The sequence below is a fragment of the Paramormyrops kingsleyae genome, chromosome 9 (genome assembly GCF_048594095.1).
Source record: "Paramormyrops kingsleyae isolate MSU_618 chromosome 9, PKINGS_0.4, whole genome shotgun sequence".
Taxonomy (NCBI): Eukaryota; Metazoa; Chordata; class Actinopteri; order Osteoglossiformes; family Mormyridae; genus Paramormyrops; species Paramormyrops kingsleyae.
Window position 1 is genome coordinate 15253023 of NC_132805.1, and position 25084 is coordinate 15278106.

General features: G+C 47.5%; 19 non-coding genes across 19 annotated transcripts; all 19 read left to right on the plus strand.

Annotated features, from left to right (window-relative positions):
• Positions 1–899: 899 nt before the first annotated feature.
• LOC140592826 (U1 spliceosomal RNA) lies at positions 900–1063 on the plus strand. Its single transcript, XR_011993279.1, has one exon. It is a non-coding gene; the product is annotated as a U1 spliceosomal RNA (small nuclear RNA).
• Positions 1064–1992: 929 nt separating this feature from the next.
• LOC140592793 (U1 spliceosomal RNA) lies at positions 1993–2156 on the plus strand. Its single transcript, XR_011993246.1, has one exon. It is a non-coding gene; the product is annotated as a U1 spliceosomal RNA (small nuclear RNA).
• A 1065-nt stretch (positions 2157–3221) lies between these two features.
• LOC140592806 (U1 spliceosomal RNA) lies at positions 3222–3385 on the plus strand. The gene has a single exon (XR_011993259.1). It is a non-coding gene; the product is annotated as a U1 spliceosomal RNA (small nuclear RNA).
• A 929-nt stretch (positions 3386–4314) lies between these two features.
• LOC140592794 (U1 spliceosomal RNA) lies at positions 4315–4478 on the plus strand. The gene has a single exon (XR_011993247.1). It is a non-coding gene; the product is annotated as a U1 spliceosomal RNA (small nuclear RNA).
• Positions 4479–5543: 1065 nt separating this feature from the next.
• On the plus strand, positions 5544–5708 carry LOC140592802 (U1 spliceosomal RNA). The gene has a single exon (XR_011993255.1). It is a non-coding gene; the product is annotated as a U1 spliceosomal RNA (small nuclear RNA).
• A 929-nt stretch (positions 5709–6637) lies between these two features.
• On the plus strand, positions 6638–6801 carry LOC140592805 (U1 spliceosomal RNA). Its single transcript, XR_011993258.1, has one exon. It is a non-coding gene; the product is annotated as a U1 spliceosomal RNA (small nuclear RNA).
• A 1065-nt stretch (positions 6802–7866) lies between these two features.
• Positions 7867–8030, plus strand: LOC140592795 (U1 spliceosomal RNA). Its single transcript, XR_011993248.1, has one exon. It is a non-coding gene; the product is annotated as a U1 spliceosomal RNA (small nuclear RNA).
• Positions 8031–8953: 923 nt separating this feature from the next.
• LOC140592895 (U1 spliceosomal RNA) lies at positions 8954–9118 on the plus strand. The gene has a single exon (XR_011993347.1). It is a non-coding gene; the product is annotated as a U1 spliceosomal RNA (small nuclear RNA).
• Positions 9119–10183: 1065 nt separating this feature from the next.
• LOC140592796 (U1 spliceosomal RNA) lies at positions 10184–10347 on the plus strand. The gene has a single exon (XR_011993249.1). It is a non-coding gene; the product is annotated as a U1 spliceosomal RNA (small nuclear RNA).
• Positions 10348–11270: 923 nt separating this feature from the next.
• On the plus strand, positions 11271–11434 carry LOC140592797 (U1 spliceosomal RNA). The gene has a single exon (XR_011993250.1). It is a non-coding gene; the product is annotated as a U1 spliceosomal RNA (small nuclear RNA).
• Positions 11435–12363: 929 nt separating this feature from the next.
• Positions 12364–12527, plus strand: LOC140592798 (U1 spliceosomal RNA). Its single transcript, XR_011993251.1, has one exon. It is a non-coding gene; the product is annotated as a U1 spliceosomal RNA (small nuclear RNA).
• A 929-nt stretch (positions 12528–13456) lies between these two features.
• On the plus strand, positions 13457–13620 carry LOC140592906 (U1 spliceosomal RNA). The gene has a single exon (XR_011993358.1). It is a non-coding gene; the product is annotated as a U1 spliceosomal RNA (small nuclear RNA).
• Positions 13621–14552: 932 nt separating this feature from the next.
• Positions 14553–14716, plus strand: LOC140592865 (U1 spliceosomal RNA). The gene has a single exon (XR_011993317.1). It is a non-coding gene; the product is annotated as a U1 spliceosomal RNA (small nuclear RNA).
• A 929-nt stretch (positions 14717–15645) lies between these two features.
• Positions 15646–15809, plus strand: LOC140592801 (U1 spliceosomal RNA). Its single transcript, XR_011993254.1, has one exon. It is a non-coding gene; the product is annotated as a U1 spliceosomal RNA (small nuclear RNA).
• Positions 15810–16738: 929 nt separating this feature from the next.
• LOC140592907 (U1 spliceosomal RNA) lies at positions 16739–16901 on the plus strand. The gene has a single exon (XR_011993359.1). It is a non-coding gene; the product is annotated as a U1 spliceosomal RNA (small nuclear RNA).
• A 1071-nt stretch (positions 16902–17972) lies between these two features.
• On the plus strand, positions 17973–18136 carry LOC140592838 (U1 spliceosomal RNA). The gene has a single exon (XR_011993291.1). It is a non-coding gene; the product is annotated as a U1 spliceosomal RNA (small nuclear RNA).
• Positions 18137–19207: 1071 nt separating this feature from the next.
• Positions 19208–19371, plus strand: LOC140592800 (U1 spliceosomal RNA). The gene has a single exon (XR_011993253.1). It is a non-coding gene; the product is annotated as a U1 spliceosomal RNA (small nuclear RNA).
• A 929-nt stretch (positions 19372–20300) lies between these two features.
• Positions 20301–20464, plus strand: LOC140592867 (U1 spliceosomal RNA). The gene has a single exon (XR_011993319.1). It is a non-coding gene; the product is annotated as a U1 spliceosomal RNA (small nuclear RNA).
• A 927-nt stretch (positions 20465–21391) lies between these two features.
• Positions 21392–21555, plus strand: LOC140592809 (U1 spliceosomal RNA). The gene has a single exon (XR_011993262.1). It is a non-coding gene; the product is annotated as a U1 spliceosomal RNA (small nuclear RNA).
• The last annotated feature ends 3529 nt before the right edge of the window (positions 21556–25084 follow it).

A 25084-nucleotide genomic window follows, 5' to 3' on the forward strand; every position in this document is an offset into this window, starting at 1 on the left:
CTTTTCTGTGGCGTTTCTTAGCAAAACGCAAGAAGGTCACGTCTGACAAAGACAAACAAGAGAGCGAATGACGTATGAGCAGTCTGTTGCTTCTGCTAAGTTTTTTTGCACGTGGTTCTCAGGGTGAATTTAATCGGAGCATGCTTGTGGTAGGCTGAGCACCATGACTGATGAAACTGCATGTATCTCCAGGTGCCTTTCTTACTGAACGCAGTATGTTTGTTGGATGAGCAGGTGATGAGAGGAAAATGTAAGCATGCTGTGGCTCGCAGGTTCTTATTAAAGGGTAAAGAGTCTCGTTCCTCTTTGCTTCAAAAAAGCATTTGCTGTATTCAGAGCAGACTGCTGGTAGGGTAGGCTGAGCTGTGAGAGCAGTCTTACCTGAGCCAGAGCCATATAATCCAGTTGAAAGTCTAAAGTCTTAGTCTCTTGCAACTTTTCTTCTATCCTCAGGCTCAGCCCAGATTAGAGCTCTTGCTCCTTCTCATATTAAGCATGACAGAGCAATGGGTACTCAGCTGGTCTCTTCTGTGGAACATTTCATCATGCATTTCAGACGTCAAGCCGCCAGATACGGTCGGCGAGACGGCCGTACATCTGTCGAGGCTGTGAGAACGCAGAGAAAACAGTGCGGGAGAGTGCATTTTCCCAAATGTGTCTTTAGAAAATTCCTGACCTCGGCAGAAGGTGAAACCAAAGAAACGCAGAGACGAAACTAAAGGTTACCACGGAAAAGTCATTGCAAGTGTTTGGAAGGAAAAAGAATCATTGAACTGTATCACTCGCATACAGAGAATGTCTGCGCAGAGGATTATGGGAGTCAACGCTTTACCTTCCCACTGCGACCCAGAGTAGGCAGGTGAGTAGGACAACAGGGTCACATGGTCTTCGCTCAACTCATACTTACCTGGCAGGGGAGATACCATGATCACGAAGGTGGTTCACCCAGGGTGAGGCCCAGCCATTGCACTTGGGCTGTGCTGACTCCTGCGAATTCCCCAAATGTGGGAATCTCGACTGCATAATTTCTGGTAGTGGGGGACTGCGTTCGCGCTCTTCCCTGATTTTTGAGGTACGTAACGAGAGAGAACTTCTTTTCTGTGGCGTTTCTTAGCAAAACGCAAGAAGGTCACGTCTGACAAAGACAAACAAGAGAGCGAAAGACGTATGAGCAGTCTGTTGCTTCTGCTAAGTTTTTTTGCACGTGGTTCTCAGGGTGAATTTAATCGGAGCATGCCTGTGGTAGGCTGAGCACCATGACTGATGAAACTGCATGTATCTCCAGGTGCCTTTCTTACTGAACGCAGTATGTTTGTTGGATGAGCAGGTGATGAGAGGAAAATGTAAGCATGCTGTGGCTCGCAGGTTCTTATTAAAGGGTAAAGAGTCTCGTTCCTCTTTGCTTCAAAAAAGCATTTGCTGTATTCAGAGCAGACTGCTGGTAGGGTAGGCTGAGCTGTGAGAGCAGTCTTACCTGAGCCAGAGCCATATAATCCAGTTGAAAGTCTAAAGTCTTAGTCTCTTGCAACTTTTCTTCTATCCTCAGGCTCAGCCCAGATTAGAGCTCTTGTTCCTTCTCATATTAAGCATGACAGAGCAATGGGTACTCAGCTGGTCTCTTCTGTGGAACATTTCATCATGCATTTCAGACGTCAAGCCGCCAGATACGGTCGGCGAGACGGCCGTACATCTGTCGAGGCTGTGAGAACGCAGAGAAAACAGTGCGGGAGAGTGCATTTTCCCAAATGTGTCTTTAGAAAATTCCTGACCTCGGCAGAAGGTGAAACCAAAGAAACGCAGAGACGAAACTAAAGGTTACCACGGAAAAGTCATTGCAAGTGTTTGTAAGGAAAAAGAATCATTGAACTGTATCACTCGCATACAGAGAATGTCTGTGCAGAGGATTATGGGAGTCAACGCTTTACCTTCCCACTGCGACCCAGAGTAGGCAGGTGAGTAGGACAACAGGGTCACATGGCCTTCGCTCAACTCATACTTACCTGGCAGGGGAGATACCATGATCACGAAGGTGGTTCACCCAGGGTGAGGCCCAGCCATTGCACTGCGGCTGTGCTGACTCCTGCGAATTCCCCAAATGTGGGAATCTCGACTGCATAATTTCTGGTAGTGGGGGACTGCGTTCGCGCTCTCCCCTGATTTTTGAGGTACGTAACGAGAGAGAACTTCTTTTCTGTGGCGTTTCTTAGCAAAACGCAAGAAGGTCACGTCTGACAAAGACAAACAAGAGAGCGAAAGACGTATGAGCAGTCTGTTGCTTCTGCTAAGTTTTTTTGCACGTGGTTCTCAGGGTGAATTTAATCGGAGCATTTTCTCTCTGTGGTGTTTTTTAGCAAAACGCAAGAAGGTCACGTCTGACAAAGACAAACAAGAGAGCGAAAGACGTGAGCAGTCTGTTGCTTCTGCTAAGTTTTTTTGCACGTGGTTCTCAGGGTGAATTTAATCTGAGCATGCCTGTGGTAGGCTGAGCACCATGACTGATGAAACTGCATGTATCTCCAGGTGCCTTTCTTACTGAACGCAGTATGTTTGTTGGATGAGCAGGTGATGAGAGGAAAATGTAAGCATGCTGTGGCTCGCAGGTTCTTATTAAAGGGTAAAGAGTCTCGTTCCTCTTTGCTTCAAAAAAGCATTTGCTGTATTCAGAGCAGACTGCTGGTAGGGTAGGCTGAGCTGTGAGAGCAGTCTTACCTGAGCCAGAGCCATATAATCCAGTTGAAAGTCTAAAGTCTTAGTCCCTTGCAACTTTTCTTCTATCCTCAGCCCAGATTAGAGCTCTTGCTCCTTCTCATATTAAGCATGACAGAGCAATGGGTACTCAGCTGGTCTCTTCTGTGGAACATTTCATCATGCAATTCAGACGTCAAGCCGCCAGATACGGTCGGCGAGACGGCCGTACATCTGTCGAGGCTGTGAGAACGCAGAGAAAACAGTGCGGGAGAGTGCATTTTCCCAAATGTGTCTTTAGAAAATTTCTGACCTCGGCAGAAAGTGAAACCAAAGAAAAGCAGAGACGAAACTAAAGGTTACCATGGAAAAGTCATTGCAAGTGTTTGGAAGGAAAAAGAATCATTGAACTGTATCACTCGCATACAGAGAATGTCTGCGCAGAGGATTATGGGAGTCAACGCTTTACCTTCCCACTGCGACCCAGAGTAGGCAGGTGAGTAGGACAACAGGGTCACATGGCCTTCGCTCAACTCATACTTACCTGGCAGGGGAGATACCATGATCACGAAGGTGGTTCACCCAGGGTGAGGCCCAGCCATTGCACTGCGGCTGTGCTGACTCCTGCGAATTCCCCAAATGTGGGAATCTCGACTGCATAATTTCTGGCAGTGGGGGACTGCGTTCGCGCTCTCCCCTGATTTTTGAGGTACGTAACGAGAGAGAACTTCTTTTCTGTGGCGTTTCTTAGCAAAACGCAAGAAGGTCATGTCTGACAAAGACAAACAAGAGAGCGAAAGACGTATGAGCAGTCTGTTGCTTCTGCTAAGTTTTTTTGCATGTGGTTCTCAGGGTGAATTTAATCGGAGCATGCCTGTGGTAGGCTGAGCACCATGACTGATGAAACTGCATGTATCTCCAGGTGCCTTTCTTACTGAACGCAGTATGTTTGTTGGATGAGCAGGTGATGAGAGGAAAATGTAAGCATGTTGTGGCTCGCAGGTTCTTATTAAAGGGTAAAGAGTCTCGTTCCTCTTTGCTTCAAAAAAGCATTTGCTGTATTCAGAGCAGACTGCTGGTAGGGTAGGCTGAGCTGTGAGAGCAGTCTTACCTGAGCCAGAGCCATATAATCCAGTTGAAAGTCTAAAGTCTTAGTCTCTTGCAACTTTTCTTCTATCCTCAGGCTCAGCCCAGATTAGAGCTCTTGCTCCTTCTCATATTAAGCATGACAGAGCAATGGGTACTCAGCTGGTCTCTTCTGTGGAACATTTCATCATGCATTTCAGACGTCAAGCCGCCAGATACGGTCGGCGAGACGGCCGTACATCTGTCGAGGCTGTGAGAACGCAGAGAAAACAGTGCGGGAGAGTGCATTTTCCCAAATGTGTCTTTAGAAAATTCCTGACTTCGGCAGAAAGTGAAACCAAAGAAACGCAGAGACGAAACTAAAGGTTACCACGGAAAAGTCATTGCAAGTGTTTGTAAGGAAAAAGAATCATTGAACTGTATCACTCGCATACAGAGAATGAATGCGCAGAGGATTATGGGAGTCAACGCTTTACCTTCCCACTGCGACCCAGAGTAGGCAGGTGAGTAGGACAACAGGGTCACATGGCCTTCGCTCAACTCATACTTACCTGGCAGGGGAGATACCATGATCACGAAGGTGGTTCACCCAGGGTGAGGCCCAGCCATTGCACTGCGGCTGTGCTGACTCCTGCGAATTCCCCAAATGTGGGAATCTCGACTGCATAATTTCTGGTAGTGGGGGACTGCGTTCGCGCTCTCCCCTGATTTTTGAGGTACGTAACGAGAGAGAACTTCTTTTCTGTGGCGTTTCTTAGCAAAACGCAAGAAGGTCACGTCTGACAAAGACAAACAAGAGAGCGAAAGACGTATGAGCAGTCTGTTGCTTCTGCTAAGTTTTTTTGCACGTGGTTCTCAGGGTGATTTTAATCTGAGCATTTTCTCTCTGTGGCGTTTTTTAGCAAAACGCAAGAAGGTCACGTCTGACAAAGACAAACAAGAGAGCGAAAGACGTGAGCAGTCTGTTGCTTCTGCTAAGTTTTTTTGCACGTGGTTCTCAGGGTGAATTTAATCTGAGCATGCCTGTGGTAGGCTGAGCACCATGACTGATGAAACTGCATGTATCTCCAGGTGCCTTTCTTACTGAACGCAGTATGTTTGTTGGATGAGCAGGTGATGAGAGGAAAATGTAAGCATGCTGTGGCTCGCAGGTTCTTATTAAAGGGTAAAGAGTCTCGTTCCTCTTTGCTTCAAAAAAGCATTTGCTGTATTCAGAGCAGACTGCTGGTAGGGTAGGCTGAGCTGTGAGAGCAGTCTTACCTGAGCCAGAGCCATATAATCCAGTTGAAAGTCTAAAGTCTTAGTCCCTTGCAACTTTTCTTCTATCCTCAGCCCAGATTAGAGCTCTTGCTCCTTCTCATATTAAGCATGACAGAGCAATGGGTACTCAGCTGGTCTCTTCTGTGGAACATTTCATCATGCAATTCAGACGTCAAGCCGCCAGATACGGTCGGCGAGACGGCCGTACATCTGTCGAGGCTGTGAGAACGCAGAGAAAACAGTGCGGGAGAGTGCATTTTCCCAAATGTGTCTTTAGAAAATTCCTGACCTCGGCAGAAAGTGAAACCAAAGAAACGCAGAGACGAAACTAAAGGTTACCATGGAAAAGTCATTGCAAGTGTTTGGAAGGAAAAAGAATCATTGAACTGTATCACTCGCATACAGAGAATGTCTGCGCAGAGGATTATGGGAGTCGATGCTTTACCTTCCCACTGCGACCCAGAGTAGGCAGGTGAGTAGGACAACAGGGTCACATGGCCTTCGCTCAACTCATACTTACCTGGCAGGGGAGATACCATGATCACGAAGGTGGTTCACCCAGGGTGAGGCCCAGCCATTGCACTGCGGCTGTGCTGACTCCTGCGAATTCCCCAAATGTGGGAATCTCGACTGCATAATTTCTGGTAGGGGGGGGATTGCGTTCGCGCTCTCCCCTGATTTTTGAGGTACATAACGAGAGAGAACTTCTTTTCTGTGGCGTTTCTTAGCAAAACGCAAGAAGGTCACGTCTGACAAAGACAAACAAGAGAGCGAAAGACGTATGAGCAGTCTGTTGCTTCTGCTAAGTTTTTTTGCACGTGGTTCTCAGGGTGAATTTAATCTGAGCATGCCTGTGGTAGGCTGAGTACCATGACTGATGAAACTGCATGTATCTCCAGGTGCCTTTCTTACTGAACGCAGTATGTTTGTTGGATGAGCAGGTGATGAGAGGAAAATGTAAGCATGCTGTGGCTCGCAGGTTCTTATTAAAGGGTAAAGAGTCTCGTTCCTCTTTGCTTCAAAAAAGCATTTGCTGTATTCAGAGCAGACTGCTGGTAGGGTAGGCTGAGCTGTGAGAGCAGTCTTACCTGAGCCAGAGCCATATAATCCAGTTGAAAGTCTAAAGTCTTAGTCTCTTGCAACTTTTCTTCTATCCTCAGGCTCAGCCCAGATTAGAGCTCTTGCTCCTTCTCATATTAAGCATGACAGAGCAATGGGTACTCAGCTGGTCTCTTCTGTGGAACATTTCATCATGCATTTCAGACGTCAAGCCGCCAGATACGGTCGGCGAGACGGCCGTACATCTGTCGAGGCTGTGAGAACGCAGAGAAAACAGTGCGGGAGAGTGCATTTTCCCAAATGTGTCTTTAGAAAATTCCTGACCTCGGCAGAAAGTGAAACCAAAGAAAAGCAGAGACGAAACTAAAGGTTACCATGGAAAAGTCATTGCAAGTGTTTGGAAGGAAAAAGAATCATTGAACTGTATCACTCGCATACAGAGAATGTCTGCGCAGAGGATTATGGGAGTCGATGCTTTACCTTCCCACTGCGACCCAGAGTAGGCAGGTGAGTAGGACAACAGGGTCACATGGCCTTCGCTCAACTCATACTTACCTGGCAGGGGAGATACCATGATCACGAAGGTGGTTCACCCAGGGTGAGGCCCAGCCATTGCACTGCGGCTGTGCTGACTCCTGCGAATTCCCCAAATGTGGGAATCTCGACTGCATAATTTTTGGTAGTTGGGGACTGCGTTCGCGCTCTCCCCTGATTTTTGAGGTACGTAACGAGAGAGAACTTCTTTTCTGTGGCGTTTCTTAGCAAAACGCAAGAAGGTCACGTCTGACAAAGACAAACAAGAGAGCGAAAGACGTATGAGCAGTCTGTTGCTTCTGCTAAGTTTTTTTGCACGTGGTTCTCAGGGTGAATTTAATCGGAGCATTTTCTCTCTGTGGCGTTTTTTAGCAAAACGCAAGAAGGTCACGTCTGACAAAGACAAACAAGAGAGCGAAAGACGTGAGCAGTCTGTTGCTTCTGCTAAGTTTTTTTGCACGTGGTTCTCAGGGTGAATTTAATCTGAGCATGCCTGTGGTAGGCTGAGCACCATGACTGATGAAACTGCATGTATCTCCAGGTGCCTTTCTTACTGAACGCAGTATGTTTGTTGGATGAGCAGGTGATGAGAGGAAAATGTAAGCATGCTGTGGCTCGCAGGTTCTTATTAAAGGGTAAAGAGTCTCGTTCCTCTTTGCTTCAAAAAAGCATTTGCTGTATTCAGAGCAGACTGCTGGTAGGGTAGGCTGAGCTGTGAGAGCAGTCTTACCTGAGCCAGAGCCATATAATCCAGTTGAAAGTCTAAAGTCTTAGTCCCTTGCAACTTTTCTTCTATCCTCAGCCCAGATTAGAGCTCTTGCTCCTTCTCATATTAAGCATGACAGAGCAATGGGTACTCAGCTGGTCTCTTCTGTGGAACATTTCATCATGCAATTCAGACGTCAAGCCGCCAGATACGGTCGGCGAGACGGCCGTACATCTGTCGAGGCTGTGAGAACGCAGAGAAAACAGTGCGGGAGAGTGCATTTTCCCAAATGTGTCTTTAGAAAATTCCTGACTTCGGCAGAAAGTGAAACCAAAGAAACGCAGAGACGAAACTAAAGGTTACCACGGAAAAGTCATTGCAAGTGTTTGTAAGGAAAAAGAATCATTGAACTGTATCACTCGCATACAGAGAATGAATGCGCAGAGGATTATGGGAGTCAACGCTTTACCTTCCCACTGCGACCCAGAGTAGGCAGGTGAGTAGGACAACAGGGTCACATGGCCTTCGCTCAACTCATACTTACCTGGCAGGGGAGATACCATGATCACGAAGGTGGTTCACCCAGGGTGAGGCCCAGCCATTGCACTGCGGCTGTGCTGACTCCTGCGAATTCCCCAAATGTGGGAATCTCGACTGCATAATTTCTGGTAGTGGGGGACTGCGTTCGCGCTCTCCCCTGATTTTTGAGGTACGTAACGAGAGAGAACTTCTTTTCTGTGGCGTTTCTTAGCAAAACGCAAGAAGGTCACGTCTGACAAAGACAAACAAGAGAGCGAAAGACGTATGAGCAGTCTGTTGCTTCTGCTAAGTTTTTTTGCACGTGGTTCTCAGGGTGAATTTAATCGGAGCATGCTTGTGGTAGGCTGAGCACCATGACTGATGAAACTGCATGTATCTCCAGGTGCCTTTCTTACTGAACGCAGTATGTTTGTTGGATGAGCAGGTGATGAGAGGAAAATGTAAGCATGCTGTGGCTCGCAGGTTCTTATTAAAGGGTAAAGAGTCTCGTTCCTCTTTGCTTCAAAAAAGCATTTGCTGTATTCAGAGCAGACTGCTGGTAGGGTAGGCTGAGCTGTGAGAGCAGTCTTACCTGAGCCAGAGCCATATAATCCAGTTGAAAGTCTAAAGTCTTAGTCCCTTGCAACTTTTCTTCTATCCTCAGCCCAGATTAGAGCTCTTGCTCCTTCTCATATTAAGCATGACAGAGCAATGGGTACTCAGCTGGTCTCTTCTGTGGAACATTTCATCATGCAATTCAGACGTCAAGCCGCCAGATACGGTCGGCGAGACGGCCGTACATCTGTCGAGGCTGTGAGAACGCAGAGAAAACAGTGCGGGAGAGTGCATTTTCCCAAATGTGTCTTTAGAAAATTCCTGACTTCGGCAGAAAGTGAAACCAAAGAAACGCAGAGACGAAACTAAAGGTTACCACGGAAAAGTCATTGCAAGTGTTTGTAAGGAAAAAGAATCATTGAACTGTATCACTCGCATACAGAGAATGAATGCGCAGAGGATTATGGGAGTAAACGCTTTACCTTCCCACTGCGACCCAGAGTAGGCAGGTGAGTAGGACAACAGGGTCACATGGCCTTCGCTCAACTCATACTTACCTGGCAGGGGGAGATACCATGATCACGAAGGTGGTTCACCCAGGGTGAGGCCCAGCCATTGCACTGCGGCTGTGCTGACTCCTGCGAATTCCCCAAATGTGGGAATCTCGACTGCATAATTTCTGGTAGTGGGGGACTGCGTTCGCGCTCTCCCCTGATTTTTGAGGTACGTAACGAGAGAGAACTTCTTTTCTGTGGCGTTTCTTAGCAAAACGCAAGAAGGTCACGTCTGACAAAGACAAACAAGAGAGCGAAAGACGTATGAGCAGTCTGTTGCTTCTGCTAAGTTTTTTTGCACGTGGTTCTCAGGGTGATTTTAATCTGAGCATTTTCTCTCTGTGGCGTTTTTTAGCAAAACGCAAGAAGGTCACGTCTGACAAAGACAAACAAGAGAGCGAAAGACGTGAGCAGTCTGTTGCTTCTGCTAAGTTTTTTTGCACGTGGTTCTCAGGGTGAATTTAATCTGAGCATGCCTGTGGTAGGCTGAGCACCATGACTGATGAAACTGCATGTATCTCCAGGTGCCTTTCTTACTGAACGCAGTATGTTTGTTGGATGAGCAGGTGATGAGAGGAAAATGTAAGCATGCTGTGGCTCGCAGGTTCTTATTAAAGGGTAAAGAGTCTCGTTCCTCTTTGCTTCAAAAAAGCATTTGCTGTATTCAGAGCAGACTGCTGGTAGGGTAGGCTGAGCTGTGAGAGCAGTCTTACCTGAGCCAGAGCCATATAATCCAGTTGAAAGTCTAAAGTCTTAGTCCCTTGCAACTTTTCTTCTATCCTCAGCCCAGATTAGAGCTCTTGCTCCTTCTCATATTAAGCATGACAGAGCAATGGGTACTCAGCTGGTCTCTTCTGTGGAACATTTCATCATGCATTTCAGACGTCAAGCCGCCAGATACGGTCGGCGAGACGGCCGTACATCTGTCGAGGCTGTGAGAACGCAGAGAAAACAGTGCGGGAGAGTGCATTTTCCCAAATGTGTCTTTAGAAAATTCCTGACCTCGGCAGAAGGTGAAACCAAAGAAACGCAGAGACGAAACTAAAGGTTACCACGGAAAAGTCATTGCAAGTGTTTGTAAGGAAAAAGAATCATTGAACTGTATCACTCGCATACAGAGAATGTCTGTGCAGAGGATTATGGGAGTCAACGCTTTACCTTCCCACTGCGACCCAGAGTAGGCAGGTGAGTAGGACAACAGGGTCACATGGCCTTCGCTCAACTCATACTTACCTGGCAGGGGAGATACCATGATCACGAAGGTGGTTCACCCAGGGTGAGGCCCAGCCATTGCACTGCGGCTGTGCTGACTCCTGCGAATTCCCCAAATGTGGGAATCTCGACTGCATAATTTCTGGTAGTGGGGGACTGCGTTCGCGCTCTCCCCTGATTTTTGAGGTACGTAACGAGAGAGAACTTCTTTTCTGTGGCGTTTCTTAGCAAAATGCAAGAAGGTCACGTCTGACAAAGACAAACAAGAGAGCGAAAGACGTATGAGCAGTCTGTTGCTTCTGCTAAGTTTTTTTGCACGTGGTTCTCAGGGTGAATTTAATCGGAGCATGCCTGTGGTAGGCTGAGCACCATGACTGATGAAACTGCATGTATCTCCAGGTGCCTTTCTTACTGAACGCAGTATGTTTGTTGGATGAGCAGGTGATGAGAGGAAAATGTAAGCATGCTGTGGCTCGCAGGTTCTTATTAAAGGGTAAAGAGTCTCGTTCCTCTTTGCTTCAAAAAAGCATTTGCTGTATTCAGAGCAGACTGCTGGTAGGGTAGGCTGAGCTGTGAGAGCAGTCTTACCTGAGCCAGAGCCATATAATCCAGTTGAAAGTCTAAAGTCTTAGTCCCTTGCAACTTTTCTTCTATCCTCAGCCCAGATTAGAGCTCTTGCTCCTTCTCATATTAAGCATGACAGAGCAATGGGTACTCAGCTGGTCTCTTCTGTGGAACATTTCATCATGCATTTCAGACGTCAAGCCGCCAGATACGGTCGGCGAGACGGCCGTACATCTGTCGAGGCTGTGAGAACGCAGAGAAAACAGTGCGGGAGAGTGCATTTTCCCAAATGTGTCTTTAGAAAATTCCTGACTTCGGCAGAAAGTGAAACCAAAGAAACGCAGAGACGAAACTAAAGGTTACCACGGAAAAGTCATTGCAAGTGTTTGTAAGGAAAAAGAATCATTGAACTGTATCACTCGCATACAGAGAATGAATGCGCAGAGGATTATGGGAGTCAACGCTTTACCTTCCCACTGCGACCCAGAGTAGGCAGGTGAGTAGGACAACAGGGTCACATGGCCTTCGCTCAACTCATACTTACCTGGCAGGGGAGATACCATGATCACGAAGGTGGTTCACCCAGGGTGAGGCCCAGCCATTGCACTGCGGCTGTGCTGACTCCTGCGAATTCCCCAAATGTGGGAATCTCGACTGCATAATTTCTGGTAGTGGGGGACTGCGTTCGCGCTCTCCCCTGATTTTTGAGGTATGTAACGAGAGAGAACTTCTTTTCTGTGGCGTTTCTTAGCAAAACGCAAGAAGGTCACGTCTGACAAAGACAAACAAGAGAGCGAAAGACGTATGAGCAGTCTGTTGCTTCTGCTAAGTTTTTTTGCACGTGGTTCTCAGGGTGAATTTAATCGGAGCATGCCTGTGGTAGGCTGAGCACCATGACTGATGAAACTGCATGTATCTCCAGGTGCCTTTCTTACTGAACGCAGTATGTTTGTTGGATGAGCAGGTGATGAGAGGAAAATGTAAGCATGCTGTGGCTCGCAGGTTCTTATTAAAGGGTAAAGAGTCTCGTTCCTCTTTGCTTCAAAAAAGCATTTGCTGTATTCAGAGCAGACTGCTGGTAGGGTAGGCTGAGCTGTGAGAGCAGTCTTACCTGAGCCAGAGCCATATAATCCAGTTGAAAGTCTAAAGTCTTAGTCTCTTGCAACTTTTCTTCTATCCTCAGGCTCAGCCCAGATTAGAGCTCTTGCTCCTTCTCATATTAAGCATGACAGAGCAATGGGTACTCAGCTGGTCTCTTCTGTGGAACATTTCATCATGCATTTCAGACGTCAAGCCGCCAGATACGGTCGGCGAGACGGCCGTACATCTGTCGAGGCTGTGAGAACGCAGAGAAAACAGTGCGGGAGAGTGCATTTTCCCAAATGTGTCTTTAGAAAATTCCTGACCTCGGCAGAAGGTGAAACCAAAGAAACGCAGAGACGAAACTAAAGGTTACCACGGAAAAGTCATTGCAGGTGTTTGGAAGGAAAAAGAATCATTGAACTGTATCACTCGCATACAGAGAATGTCTGCGCAGAGGATTATGGGAGTCAATGCTTTACCTTCCCACTGCGACCCAGAGTAGGCAGGTGAGTAGGACAACAGGGTCACATGGCCTTCGCTCAACTCATACTTACCTGGCAGGGGAGATACCATGATCACGAAGGTGGTTCACCCAGGGTGAGGCCCAGCCATTGCACTGCGGCTGTGCTGACTCCTGCGAATTCCCCAAATGTGGGAATCTCGACTGCATAATTTCTGGTAGTGGGGGACTGCGTTCGCGCTCTCCCCTGATTTTTGAGGTACGTAACGAGAGAGAACTTCTTTTCTGTGGCGTTTCTTAGCAAAACGCAAGAAGGTCACGTCTGACAAAGACAAACAAGAGAGCGAAAGGCGTATGAGCAGTCTGTTGCTTCTGCTAAGTTTTTTTGCACGTGGTTCTCAGGGTGAATTTAATCTGAGCATGCCTGTGGTAGGCTGAGCACCATGACTGATGAAACTGCATGTATTTCCAGGTGCCTTTCTTACTGAACGCAGTATGTTTGTTGGATGAGCAGGTGATGAGAGGAAAATGTAAGCATGCTGTGGCTCGCAGGTTCTTATTAAAGGGTAAAGAGTCTCGTTCCTCTTTGCTTCAAAAAAGCATTTGCTGTATTCAGAGCAGACTGCTGGTAGGGTAGGCTGAGCTGTGAGAGCAGTCTTACCTGAGCCAGAGCCATATAATCCAGTTGAAAGTCTAAAGTCTTAGTCTCTTGCAACTTTTCTTCTATCCTCAGGCTCAGCCCAGATTAGAGCTCTTGCTCCTTCTCATATTAAGCATGACAGAGCAATGGGTACTCAGCTGGTCTCTTCTGTGGAACATTTCATCATGCATTTCAGACGTCAAGCCGCCAGATACGGTCGGCGAGACGGCCGTACATCTGTCGAGGCTGTGAGAACGCAGAGAAAACAGTGCGGGAGAGTGCATTTTCCCAAATGTGTCTTTAGAAAATTCCTGACCTCGGCAGAAGGTGAAACCAAAGAAACGCAGAGACGAAACTAAAGGTTACCACGGAAAAGTCATTGCAGGTGTTTGGAAAGAAAAAGAATCATTGAACTGTATCACTCGCATACAGAGAATGTCTGCGCAGAGGATTATGGGAGTCAACGCTTTACCTTCCCACTGCGACCCAGAGTAGGCAGGTGAGTAGGACAACAGGGTCACATGGCCTTCACTCAACTCATACTTACCTAGCAGAGGAGATACCATGATCACGAAGGTGGTTCACCCAGGGTGAGGCCCAGCCATTGCACTGCGGCTGTGCTGACTCCTGCGAATTCCCCAAATGTGGGAATCTCGACTGCATAATTTCTGGTAGTGGAGGACTGCGTTCGCGCTCTCCCCTGATTTTTGAGGTACGTAACGAGAGAGAACTTCTTTTCTGTGGCGTTTCTTAGCAAAACGCAAGAAGGTCTCGTCTGACAAAGACAAACAAGAGAGCGAAAGACGTATGAGCAGTCTGTTGCTTCTGCTAAGTTTTTTTGCACGTGGTTCTCAGAGTGAATTTACAGTAATCGGAGCATGCCTGTGGTAGGCTGAGCACCATGACTGATGAAACTGCATGTATCTCCAGGTGCCTTTCTTACTGAATGCAGTATGTTTGTTGGATGAGCAGGTGATGAGAGGAAAATGTAAGCATGCTGTGGCTCGCAGGTTCTTATTAAAGGGTAAAGAGTCTCGTTCCTCTTTGCTTCAAAAAAGCATTTGCTGTATTCAGAGCAGACTGCTGGTAGGGTAGGCTGCTGTGAGAGCAGTCTTACCTGAGCCAGAGCCATATAATCCAGTTGAAAGTCTAAAGTCTTAGTCTCTTGCAACTTTTCTTCTATCCTCAGGCTCAGCCCAGATTAGAGCTCTTGCTCCTTCTCATATTAAGCATGACAGAGCAATGGGTACTCAGCTGGTCTCTTCTGTGGAACATTTCATCATGCATTTCAGACGTCAAGCCGCCAGATACGGTCGGCGAGACGGCCGTACATCTGTCGAGGCTGTGAGAACGCAGAGAAAACAGTGCGGGAGAGTGCATTTTCCCAAATGTGTCTTTAGAAAATTCCTGACCTCGGCAGAAGGTGAAACCAAAGAAACGCAGAGACGAAACTAAAGGTTACCACGGAAAAGTCATTGCAGGTGTTTGGAAGGAAAAAGAATCATTGAACTGTATCACTCGCATACAGAGAATGTCTGCGCAGAGGATTATGGGAGTCAACGCTTTACCTTCCCACTGCGACCCAGAGTAGGCAGGTGAGTAGGACAACAGGGTCACATGGCCTTCGCTCAACTCATACTTACCTGGCAGGGGAGATACCATGATCACGAAGGTGGTTCACCCAGGGTGAGGCCCAGCCATTGCACTGCGGCTGTGCTGACTCCTGCGAATTCCCCAAATGTGGGAATCTCGACTGCATAATTTCTGGTAGTGGGGGACTGCGTTCGTGCTCTCCCCTGATTTTTGAGGTACGTAACGAGAGAGAACTTCTTTTCTGTGGCGTTTCTTAGCAAAACGCAAGAAGGTCACGTCTGACAAAGACAAACAAGAGAGCGAAAGACGTATGAGCAGTCTGTTGCTTCTGCTAAGTTTTTTTGCACGTGGTTCTCAGGGTGAATTTAATCGGAGCATGCCTGTGGTAGGCTGAGCACCATGACTGATGAAACTGCATGTATTTCCAGGTGCCTTTCTTACTGAACGCAGTATGTTTGTTGGATGAGCAGGTGATGAGAGGAAAATGTAAGCATGCTGTGGCTCGCAGGTTCTTATTAAAGGGTAAAGAGTCTCGTTCCTCTTTGCTTCAAAAAAGCATTTGCTGTATTCAGAGCAGACTGCTGGTAGGGTAGGCTGAGCTGTGAGAGCAGTCTTACCTGAGCCAGAGCCATATAATCCAGTTGAAAGTCTAAAGTCTTAGTCTCTTGCAACTTTTCTTCTATCCTCAGGCTCAGCCCAGATTAGAGCTCTTGCTCCTTCTCATATTAAGCATGACAGAGCAATGGGTACTCAGCTGGTCTCTTCTGTGGAACATTTCATCATGCATTTCAGACGTCAAGCCGCCAGATACGGTCGACGAGACGGCCGTACATCTGTCGAGGCTGTGAGAACGCAGAGAAAACAGTGCGGGAGAGTGCATTTTCCCAAATGTGTCTTTAGAAAATTCCTGACCTCGGCAGAAAGTGAAACCAAAGAAACGCAGAGACGAAACTAAAGGTTACCACGGAAAAGTCATTGCAAGTGTTTGGAAGGAAAAAGAATCATTGAACTGTATCACTCGCATACAGAGAATGTCTGCGCAGAGGATTATGGGAGTCAACGCTTTACCTTCCCACTGCGACCCAGAGTAGGCAGGTGAGTAGGACAACAGGGTCACACGGCCTTCGCTCAACTCATACTTACCTGGCAGGGGAGATACCATGATCACGAAGGTGGTTCACCCAGGGTGAGGCCCAGCCATTGCACTGCGGCTGTGCTGACTCCTGCGAATTTCCCAAATGTGGGAATCTCGACTGCATAATTTCTGGTAGTGGGGGACTGCGTTCGCGCTCTCCCCTGATTTTTGAGGTACGTAACGAGTGAGAACTTCTTTTCTGTGGCGTTTCTTAGCAAAACGCAAGAATGTCACGTCTGACAAAGACAAACAAGAGAGCGAAAGACGTATGAGCAGTCTGTTGCTTCTGATAAGTTTTTTTGCACGTGGTTTTCAGGGTGAATTTAATCTGAGCATGCCTGTGGTAGGCTGAGCACCATGACTGATGAAACTGCATGTATCTCCAGGTGCCTTTCTTACTGAACGCAGTATGTTTGTTGGATGAGCAGGTGATGAGAGGAAAATGTAAGCATGCTGTGGCTCGCAGATTCTTATTAAAGGGTAAAGAGTCTCGTTCCTCTTTGCTTCAAAAAAGCATTTGCTGTATTCAGAGCAGACTGCTGGTAGGGTAGGCTGAGCTGTGAGAGCAGTCTTACCTGAGCCAGAGCCATATAATCCAGTTGAAAGTCTAAAGTCTTAGTCTCTTGCAACTTTTCTTCTATCCTCAGGCTCAGCCCAGATTAGAGCTCTTGCTCCTTCTCATATTAAGCATGACAGAGCAATGGGTACTCAGCTGGTCTCTTCTGTGGAACATTTCATCATGCATTTCAGACGTCAAGCCGCCAGATACGGTCGGCGAGACGGCCGTACATCTGTCGAGGCTGTGAGAACGCAGAGAAAACAGTGCGGGAGAGTGCATTTTCCCAAATGTGTCTTTAGAAAATTCCTGACCTCGGCAGAAGGTGAAACCAAAGAAACGCAGAGAGGAAACTAAAGGTTACCACGGAAAAGTCATTGCAAGTGTTTGGAAGGAAAAAGAATCATTGAACTGTATCACTCGCATACAGAGAATGTCTGCGCAGAGGATTATGGGAGTCAACGCTCCACCTTCCCACTGCGACCCAGAGTAGGCAGGTGAGTAGGACAACAGGGTCACATGGCCTTCGCTCAACTCATACTTACTTGGCAGGGAGATACCATGATCACGAAGGTGGTTCACCTAGGGTGAGGCCCAGCCATTGCACTGCGGCTGTGCTGACTCCTGTGAATTCCCCAAATGTGGGAATCTCGACTGCATAATTTCTGGTAGTGGGGGACTGCGTTCGCGCTCTCCCCTGATTTTTGAGGTACGTAACGAGAGAGAACTTCTTTTCTGTGGCGTTTCTTAGCAAAACGCAAGAAGGTCACGTCTGACAAAGACAAACAAGAGAGCGAAAGACGTATGAGCAGTCTGTTGCTTCTGCTAAGTTTTTTTGCACGTGGTTCTCAGGGTGAATTTAATCTGAGCATTTTCTCTCTGTGGCGTTTTTTAGCAAAACGCAAGAAGGTCACGTCTGACAAAGACAAACAAGAGAGCGAAAGACGTGAGCAGTCTGTTGCTTCTGCTAAGTTTTTTTGCACGTGGTTCTCAGGGTGAATTTAATCTGAGCATGCCTGTGGTAGGCTGAGCACCATGACTGATGAAACTGCATGTATCTCCAGGTGCCTTTCTTACTGAACGCAGTATGTTTGTTGGATGAGCAGGTGATGAGAGGAAAATGTAAGCATGCTGTGGCTCGCAGGTTCTTATTAAAGGGTAAAGAGTCTCGTTCCTCTTTGCTTCAAAAAAGCATTTGCTGTATTCAGAGCAGACTGCTGGTAGGGTAGGCTGAGCTGTGAGAGCAGTCTTACCTGAGCCAGAGCCATATAATCCAGTTGAAAGTCTAAAGTCTTAGTCTCTTGCAACTTTTCTTCTATCCTCAGGCTCAGCCCAGATTAGAGCTCTTGCTCCTTCTCATATTAAGCATGACAGAGCAATGGGTACTCAGCTGGTCTCTTCTGTGGAACATTTCATCATGCATTTCAGACGTCAAGCCGCCAGATACGGTCGGCGAGACGGCCGTACATCTGTCGAGGCTGTGAGAACGCAGAGAAAACAGTGCGGGAGAGTGCATTTTCCCAAATGTGTCTTTAGAAAATTCCTGACCTCGGCAGAAAGTGAAACCAAAGAAACGCAGAGACGAAACTAAAGGTTACCACGGAAAAGTCATTGCAAGTGTTTGGAAGGAAAAAGAATCATTGAACTGTATCACTCGCATACAGAGAATGTCTGCGCAGAGGATTATGGGAGTCAACGCTTTACCTTCCCACTGCGACCCAGAGTAGGCAGGTGAGTAGGACAACAGGGTCACATGACCTTCGCTCAACTCATACTTACCTGGCAGGGGAGATACCATGATCACGAAGGTGGTTCACCCAGGGTGAGGCCCAGCCATTGCACTGCGGCTGTGCTGACTCCTGCGAATTCCCCAAATGTGGGAATCTCGACTGCATAATTTCTAGTAGTGGGGGACTGCGTTCGCGCTCTCCCCTGATTTTTGAGGTACGTAACGAAAGAGAACTTCTTTTCTGTGGCGTTTCTTAGCAACACGCAAGAAGGTCACGTCTGACAAAGACAAACAAGAGAGCGAAAGACGTATGAGCAGTCTGTTGCTTCTGCTAAGTTTTTTTGCACGTGGTTCTCAGGGTGAATTTAATCTGAGCATTTTCTCTCTGTGGCGTTTTTTAGCAAAACGCAAGAAGGTCACGTCTGACAAAGACAAACAAGAGAGCGAAAGACGTGAGCAGTCTGTTGCTTCTGCTAAGTTTTTTTGCACGTGGTTCTCAGGGTGAATTTAATCTGAGCATGCCTGTGGTAGGCTGAGCACCATGACTGATGAAACTGCATGTATCTCCAGGTGCCTTTCTTACTGAATGCAGTATGTTTGTTGGATGAGCAGGTGATGAGAGGAAAATGTAAGCATGCTGTGGCTCGCAGGTTCTTATTAAAGGGTAAAGAGTCTCGTTCCTCTTTGCTTCAAAAAAGCATTTGCTGTATTCAGAGCAGACTGCTGGTAGGGTAGGCTGAGCTGTGAGAGCAGTCTTACCTGAGCCAGAGCCATATAATCCAGTTGAAAGTCTAAAGTCTTAGTCTCTTGCAACTTTTCTTCTATCCTCAGGCTCAGCCCAGATTAGAGCTCTTGCTCCTTCTCATATTAAGCATGACAGAGCAATGGGTACTCAGCTGGTCTCTTCTGTGGAACATTTCATCATGCATTTCAGACGTCAAGCCGCCAGATACGGTCGGCGAGACGGCCGTACATCTGTCGAGGCTGTGAGAACGCAGAGAAAACAGTGCGGGAGAGTGCATTTTCCCAAATGTGTCTTTAGAAAATTCCTGACCTCGGCAGAAAGTGAAACCAAAGAAACGCAGAGACGAAACTAAAGGTTACCACGGAAAAGTCATTGCAAGTGTTTGGAAGGAAAAAGAATCATTGAACTGTATCACTCGCATACAGAGAATGTCTGCGCAGAGGATTATGGGAGTCAACGCTTTACCTTCCCACTGCGACCCAGAGTAGGCAGGTGAGTAGGACAACAGGGTCACATGACCTTCGCTCAACTCATACTTACCTGGCAGGGGAGATACCATGATCACGAAGGTGGTTCACCCAGGGTGAGGCCCAGCCATTGCACTGCGGCTGTGCTGACTCCTGCGAATTCCCCAAATGTGGGAATCTCGACTGCATAATTTCTGGTAGTGGGGGACTGCGTTCGCGCTCTCCCCTGATTTTTGAGGTACGTAACGAGAGAGAACTTCTTTTCTGTGGCGTTTCTTAGCAAAACGCAAGAAGGTCACGTCTGACAAAGACAAACAAGAGAGCGAAAGACGTATGAGCAGTCTGTTGCTTCTGCTAAGTTTTTTTGCACGTGGTTCTCAGGGTGAATTTAATCGGAGCATGCCTGTGGTAGGCTGAGCACCATGACTGATGAAACTGCATGTATTTCCAGGTGCCTTTCTTACTGAACGCAGTATGTTTGTTGGATGAGCAGGTGATGAGAGGAAAATGTAAGCATGCTGTGGCTCGCAGGTTCTTATTAAAGGGTAAAGAGTCTCGTTCCTCTTTGCTTCAAAAAAGCATTTGCTGTATTCAGAGCAGACTGCTGGTAGGGTAGGCTGAGCTGTGAGAGCAGTCTTACCTGAGCCAGAGCCATATAATCCAGTTGAAAGTCTAAAGTCTTAGTCTCTTGCAACTTTTCTTCTATCCTCAGGCTCAGCCCAGATTAGAGCTCTTGCTCCTTCTCATATTAAGCATGACAGAGCAATGGGTACTCAGCTGGTCTCTTCTGTGGAACATTTCATCATGCATTTCAGACGTCAAGCCACCAGATACGGTCGGCGAGACGGCCGTACATCTGTCGAGGCTGTGAGAACGCAGAGAAAACAGTGCGGGAGAGTGCATTTTCCCAAATGTGTCTTTAGAAAATTCCTGACCTCGGCAGAAGGTGAAACCAAAGAAACGCAGAGACGAAACTAAAGGTTACCACGGAAAAGTCATTGCAGGTGTTTGGAAGGAAAAAGAATCATTGAACTGTATCACTCGCATACAGAGAATGTCTGCGCAGAGGATTATGGGAGTCAACGCTTTACCTTCCCACTGCGACCCAGAGTAGGCAGGTGAGTAGGACAACAGGGTCACATGGCCTTCGCTCAACTCATACTTACCTGGCAGGGGAGATACCATGATCACGAAGGTGGTTCACCCAGGGTGAGGCCCAGCCATTGCACTGCGGCTGTGCTGACTCCTGCGAATTCCCCAAATGTGGGAATCTCGACTGCATAATTTCTGGTAGTGGGGGACTGCGTTCGTGCTCTCCCCTGATTTTTGAGGTACGTAACGAGTGAGAACTTCTTTTCTGTGGCGTTTCTTAGCAAAACGCAAGAAGGTCACGTCTGACAAAGACAAACAAGAGAGCGAAAGACGTGAGCAGTCTGTTGCTTCTGCTAAGTTTTTTTGCACGTGGTTCTCAGGGTGAATTTAATCGGAGCATGCTTGTGGTAGGCTGAGCACCATGACTGATGAAACTGCATGTATCTCCAGGTGCCTTTCTTACTGAACGCAGTATGTTTGTTGGATGAGCAGGTGATGAGAGGAAAATGTAAGCATGCTGTGGCTCGCAGGTTCTTATTAAAGGGTAAAGAGTCTCGTTCCTCTTTGCTTCAAAAAAGCATTTGCTGTATTCAGAGCAGACTGCTGGTAGGGTAGGCTGAGCTGTGAGAGCAGTCTTACCTGAGCCAGAGCCATATAATCCAGTTGAAAGTCTAAAGTCTTAGTCTCTTGCAACTTTTCTTCTATCCTCAGGCTCAGCCCAGATTAGAGCTCTTGCTCCTTCTCATATTAAGCATGACAGAGCAATGGGTACTCAGCTGGTCTCTTCTGTGGAACATTTCATCATGCATTTCAGACGTCAAGCCGCCAGATACGGTCGGTGAGACGGCCGTACATCTGTCGAGGCTGTGAGAACGCAGAGAAAACAGTGCGGGAGAGTGCATTTTCCCAAATGTGTCTTTAGAAAATTCCTGACCTCGGCAGAAGGTGAAACCAAAGAAACGCAGAGACGAAACTAAAGGTTACCACGGAAAAGTCATTGCAAGAGTTTGTAAGGAAAAAGAATCATTGAACTGTATCACTCGCATACAGAGAATGTCTGCGCAGAGGATTATGGGAGTCAACGCTTTACCTTCCCACTGCAACCCAGAGTAGGCAGGTGAGTAGGACAACAGGGTCACATGGCCTTCGCTCAACTCATACTTACCTGGCAGGGGAGATACCATGATCACGAAGGTGGTTCACCCAGGGTGAGGCCCAGCCATTGCACTGCGGCTGTGCTGACTCCTGCGAATTCCCCAAATGTGGGAATCTCGACTGCATAATTTCTGGTAGTGGGGGACTGCGTTCGCGCTCTCCCCGGATTTTTGAGGTACGTAACGAGAGAGAACTTCTTTTCTGTGGCGTTTCTTAGCAAAACGCAAGAAGGTCACGTCTGACAAAGACAAACAAGAGAGCAAAAGACGTATGAGCAGTCTGTTGCTTCTGCTAAGTTTTTTTGCATGTGGTTCTCAGGGTGAATTTAATCTGAGCATTTTCTCTCTGTGGCGTTTTTTAGCAAAACGCAAGAAGGTCACGTCTGACAAAGACAAACAAGAGAGCGAAAGACGTGAGCAGTCTATTGCTTCTGCTAATTTTTTTTGCACGTGGTTCTCAGGGTGAATTTAATCTGAGCATGCCTGTGGTAGGCTGAGCACCATGACTGATGAAACTGCATGTATCTCCAGGTGCCTTTCTTACTGAACGCAGTATGTTTGTTGGATGAGCAGGTGATGAGAGGAAAATGTAAGCATGCTGTGGCTCGCAGGTTCTTATTAAAGGGTAAAGAGTCTCGTTCCTCTTTGCTTCAAAAAAGCATTTGCTGTTGTTGGAGTCAAACTCCGCCGGGTCCGTTGATGAGAAGAGATTCACAGCACAGTCGAGGAGTAATTGCAAGTTACCAGTTTATTCTCTATCAGGTTGCAAGCTGGGAGCGACTATCTGACATACATTCAGCATGTACAACAAGATGCTCAATTTACAAGTCTCAGGTCTGTCCCCTTATAGGCCTTCTGGGGTGTCGCCCCCTCCCCTTCTCGGTAACTTTCCCTTCGCGTGACTACAACACTTCTTAACATTTGCTCTAGTTTAGCCAGTGAGTACATGTTCCTAATGGATTAGTAAGTACGTGTTTCCCTCTTTTGTTAAGCATAAACAAAAATAAGTATCCATTCTATGGTGGGTTCCTGTTTTCCTCGTGTCTCGGGCCAGGTCGTCCTGACCTGCTGGCGTACCGTCAGTTCCCAAATTCTCCAAACTGGGTGGGGTGAGATCACCCCGTCCTATCAAGCTAGTATTGTTTTCCCAAATCTGCTGTCTTCATTATGTTAGTCATATTTTTAGAATCAGAAAGAAAATTATAATATGATTAACCCCTCAATTTCCCCCTTTTGATCTCCGAAAGGAGATCACCCTGTTTTTTTTTTTTTTTTGATTATTTTACTCATTTATCATTTTTATTCCTGCTAAGAGATCCCCTTACAGGCGAGAAAAATCGGTCTCCACAAGAAGAGTACCCCCTTCGTCCTGCTTGGTAGGCAGGAGAGGCATCATCGGCACATGGGGGCTATCTCGCTTCTCTATCGCAGTGGTAATAAGGCGAACTGACAGTGCGCGTATACAAGGAATACAGCAACATCCACAAGTAACTATCATAGCAGTAAAAGTAGCAATGGATATTAACATCGAAGCCATCAAACCTTTCCATTTACCAAACACGGAGGTCAGCCAGTCATCCCAGAGGTCAGAAATCCCGGAGTGGTCATGCATCGTTTTGGAGAGGGTCCGGAGACCCTCAAGTGCCCTGGTCACGGAGCCGTCTGGTGCGGTGTTATTAGGGATATAAGTACAACAAACTTCCCCGAACATCGCGCACACCCCCCCCTTTTCGGCTAGTAACATGTCTAGTGCCATCCTGTTCTGCACGGCCATCAGAGAGGTCGGACCTAACTGTTCCGCCAGGCCCGCCACTGCGTCTCTAGTTAAATTTGAGAGGCGCAAAACATTATAATGAACATAGTTAATACGATCCACATTTTTGTTGGGGGTGATGGGGAATAAAGCCGCCACAATGGGAAGGTTCTCGAATCCCGCGGCTACCTGATCGGCTAATTTAAACTCATCTGGCACTCCCCTCGGTATTCCTATGGCGTCTATGTATGTTGGGGAATCCACCGTGGGGTCAAAATTGGAAGCCCCCCGTCTGCGTCTAGTAAAGACACACCTTTGCTGTGCTGCCGTAGGTGCGGCAGTGCCGAAGACCAAAGTATCGGGGCGTCCTCCTATCAGAACTAACGGCGCCCCTAGTCTCACCATGGCACACGTCCCTTGGCCGCTGAGAGGCATCCTAACAAATAACTTATCACGTCCACAGAACCAATAGAGACCCGAACGGGGCAAATGCCCGATAATGGTGTCACAGGAACCATTGTAGATGGTGACCATGACCAACCCCGTGAGCCTCTGCAAAAATCGTCTGACGAATGCCGGGAGGAAGAGCTGGTTTTCCTTCATTATTCTGCCACAGCCCCCCCTCTTTGCATCCCCCTTTTTCGAGCCACATAGTTTTCTCCTCTGGAGAGGCTTTGTCCTGCTCTTGCTTCACTTTCTCTAGGGTTAGTCTGTCACTCAGCCTAACTTCCTCCTCTACCGTGACCATCTGTTTGGTCACCTGGTATCCTGCTGCCCTCTTTGCTTCCTCATCTGCTACCTGATTTCCCTGTGCTACCATTGTTCCTGACCCTTCATGGCCCTTGCATTTTACTACTGCTACTTTTTTAGGAAGCATTAGGGCTTCTGCCAGCTCTTTCATCTCTGCTTCGTGTTTTATTGGCTTGTTTCCCGCAGTCAAAAATCCTGCTCTCAGCCATTGGCTAAGTTCCACATGCACTGCGCCTACCGCGTATTCTGAGTCTGAGTATATTGTGACTTCTTTTCCGTCTGCTAATTTTAGCGCCTCAATCACGGCTATCACTTCTGCCCTTTGAGCTGACTGGGTTCCTTCCAGCCTTTCTGCCTTCAAGGTCACGTAGTCTTGACCCTGTCTGGCCACGACTGCGTATCCTGCCTGCAATCCTCCTATGTCTGTTCTAAAACAACACCCATCTGTGAACCAGTCTTCCGTCCCCTCTATTTTTTCTGCTTCCAAATCCAGCCTCACCTTTTCTTCTTTCTGAACCCGGTACTCACACACATGTGGTTCTCCCCCGCTCATCCGGTCGGCCATGTTAATTCCTTCATGGGAAAAATTCAGATTAGGTGCTTCTAGTATTTTACTAAGTCTCTGCTGCCTGAGTGATGTCATGGTAAACGTTTGTGAGTTTACATAGGCCACCACGCTGTGCGAGGTCAAAATATACAGCGCGTGTCCCATTACTATATGTGCTGTTTTCTGAATAATTTTGGCCACTCCTGCTGCGTGCCTTGTGCATGCAGGGTGTCTTTTTTCTGCAGTGTCAAGTTTTACACTGACGTACATCAGCACTCTCCTTTCTCCCCCTTTTTTCTGAAACAGGATGGCGTTCACAACGTCACCCGTTTCAGAAACATCCAAATGGAACGGGAGCAAGTAATCTGGGAGGGCCAGGTCTGCCGCCTGGGCCAGTCTTTGCTTTAAGATTATAAAAGCCTCCTCTGACGCCTGGTCCCAATTGAGGGATGCACTGAGGCGACGTAGGCCATGCTCTCGGACCAGAGCCCTCAGGGGCTGTGTGAGCCCCGTGTAATCTGGAATGTAAGTGCGACTGTACCCTGTAAGACCTAAAAAGGACAACATATCTTTTACTGTAGTGGGTTTTGGGTGATGCAGGATAGCTGAACGATGAGCTGGGGAGAGACCTGTGCCTGCGCTGGAC